The sequence below is a fragment of the Pundamilia nyererei genome, unplaced genomic scaffold (assembly GCF_000239375.1).
Source record: "Pundamilia nyererei isolate P.nyererei 1_Seehausen unplaced genomic scaffold, PunNye1.0 scaffold00255, whole genome shotgun sequence".
NCBI classification, from domain to species: Eukaryota; Metazoa; Chordata; class Actinopteri; order Cichliformes; family Cichlidae; genus Pundamilia; species Pundamilia nyererei.
Genome location: NW_005187656.1, coordinates 454,848 through 458,109, shown reverse-complemented (window position 1 = coordinate 458,109; position 3,262 = coordinate 454,848).

Here is a 3,262-nt window from a genome sequence, read left to right as displayed (position 1 = left end):
CTATTCCTAAAGACCATAAGTGCATGTTCACATTACAATGTTGAGTCAAATCTTGTGATCTATACATTTTTACAGTGGAATTTGTCTCAAGATCTCAGGTCCGCTGAACAAGGCTGATGACATCTCTGCAGCTGACACACCGATTGTTGACTGGTTTCACTTTTGCTCCGAGTAAAATTTGATAATGGCTGTTTATCAGTTTATCTATCAGTGGCATTGTTCCAAAGTCAGCCTTTGACTAAGAAAGTAACAAAACTGAAGACATACTAAAGATGCATTCAAACATACAAGCATTTCTAAGGGAATATAATGTTGGCAATGATGGTACCCATACAGTAAATATGGGAAGCAGTTGTATGCAATAGGAATTCCAATGATTAGTTCTGACTACATTATTACTTAATAACTCCTTTATTATTGACTCCAATCATCTTCAGCGTAATCAAGTGCACGATGCTTGTATATATGAATATATGTATGTCAATGTAACGTAAATGTAACATCTAAATAAAGTTTCAGAAGAAATCACTAAAAAAAGACATGAAAAACAAGCACAAACAAGCAACATATTTAAGACATTTACATGCTCACACTGTAATGACCCCTCCCTACGTATGCTTGGTATTAAGCAGTGAAGACGATGTTTTTCTTGACTATGTGACTCAAGGTGAGTTGCATAAAGTTTGCAGTTTACAAAGCAAGCACAAAAACTGACATTTGAAAAGCCTTGCAGCAACATGGTGATGTAGAAAATACTAGAAAGCCGTTCTAAAGATAACAGTTTACTGTGAGGTTTGCGGAGACTGAGAGCTGGACAGAGCCTCATTCTTCAGCACAAAATGACCAAATTAACTGCCAAAACCTGATTTTAAAAAAAATATTTTATCATTCTGCCAAATAATATTTTGGAACAAATTCCAGATAGGTAGGCTATTTTGACTAAAACAATATGAATGGCATTTTGAGTAAAAGTTGTTCTGAGTCATCTGAACTTCATTAAAATTCCATTTGAATTTCTTACCTGTGGCATTGTGTAACGTTGTCTCTTGTCTCTGTGTCACTACAGGATGCTGCACTTTGGCTGGCTGCTCCACTAAATGAATGCTCATCCCACAATCCAAACAGGTTGGGCATGACGGTGACTGAAACGTCACGTCATGGTATTCATTCTCCGTTTTTCATTCATTTCTGTTGTTGGACTGGAAAATGTTTTTAGCATAACAACACCCGCCACTCGTAACAAGAAATATTAAAAGAATACTTAGATTTTTTTTTTCTTTTTCTAATGAAATTGAACGCATAAATGTTATTCTGTGAACAGAAAGACAACTTCTGCTTTTGCTTAAGTTTTTCTAAACTGGGATATACATTAGGGGGAATCTTATTAGTAACTGCTTATACAGAGGTCTCTATGTGTGCCTTTTCAAGTATGTTAAGCAGGATAACTGTCTTTTATGTTACTGTAATACAGTTGCACCAGTAAGACAAAATTTCATATTTGTAACACAGTTTGTTTTGTTGTTTTTTTAGTCACTTTGGTGGAAATCTCAGAGCTGGAACATTCTTCTCATCACTCTTTCCCACTAATGATCATTGTTTTGAGAAAGCAGCTACAGATGTGAGAATTGCACCAAAGCAACTGAGAAAAACTGCAAACCTTTTCTCAGGTATGAGAATGAAGACTGCTAATGTCATGCCAGGATCCGCTGTAATTCACGCCCTGGCTTTACAGGTTGTCTCAATCAATTAGGCACGATGTTCACAGCAGGAATGTTATTCTCACTGCACTTCATGTAGTTCTCAAAATAGTTTTATGACACAGACTCACCTGTACTAAAGACAGGACAAGAATCAAAACGTTTTTCACATTTGTCAAATGTGCCAGTCAGTCAATCACTTCAACTCTGTGATTAATGAGTAACAATCTTTCACCACCTTTTTAAGACTTGGACATTAAATTGATTTTTACTTTACCTTTACAAAATCTTACTGATTTTGCAAAGATTTCTGCAAAACTCTGTAAAAAGGGTCCAGACAGAAAAATCACATGTGACGGATTTATGTGAAAAATTGCTGAAATGGAGAAAAGCAAAATAAAACTCATGAAAACATACAGATCAGAAACAAGACAAAGAAAATATATACAACCTGACAGCATAGCACCGACTACTGTATGGTCCAGCAAAGTCATATTACATACATTCAGCAGCCACTTTATTAGGTATACCTGTTCAACTGCTCAATAATGCAAATATCAAATTAACCAATTGTGAGTCCGCAATACAAAGCATTTAGGCATGTAGACATGTTCAAGACAGCCTCATGAAATCAAACAAAGCTTCAAGAAGACCAAGAATACCAGTCAGACAAAAAACCATGCCCATTATGATTCCCTTAGGCCCCCTCCTCGATTCAGAGATGGTCTTTCCCTTTTCACGTAAATGGCCTCTTTGACTCTGCACTCAAACCAGCGCTCCTCCCTGTCCAGCATGTCTTCATCATGCCTGTAGGCATAAATAAACTGCCTGATGAGTTAGCTCTTCTGTGTTGTCCCATCCACTTAGCCAGATAGCCTAACGGTGCATCTTTTACCATCTTACAATGCTGTGATTGCAGCCATTTCCCAACTCTCTGCGAATGGCCATTGATCAATGGTCATGACAATTTGCATATTAATGGTCATGAAACTGACCTCACAGCACATTGTTTGTGTCAGTCATTGTGCAAATGTACTGTTTATGAGATTGTGGAAACCTGCAGTCAGCTGAGACTGAAGAAGTCACTCACATGAGAAAGTGACATGACTGTTTAGACAGACGTCATGAGGTGGAAAGAGCAGAATGCTGACTGATGTAGATCTGTGGCTGCATTAAATACTGGCCTGTGCAGGCATTCAGTATTTTCTTTGAGGACCATTTAGCTGTTGTGGCAGGAAATTGCTTCGTGCAGCGGTCCCCAATCTTTTTTGCGCCACAATATTTTCCCGGACCGGCCTTTAAGGTGTCGCGGATAAATACAACAAAATAAAACTAGTATTAGTACCGAAAAAAATAAGATTTATTCATAACACATGGGAAAAGACCCAGGAAAACCGAGTTAACAATAAAAACGATAACAAAATAACTCTAAAAACCGGTAAAAACCCTGAAAATCATACATTTCACACCCGAGCCTCAACTCTCGCGGCCCGGTACCAAACGACTCACGGACCGGTACCGGTCCGAGGCCCGGGGTTGGGGACCGCTGGCTTAGTGCATTAATA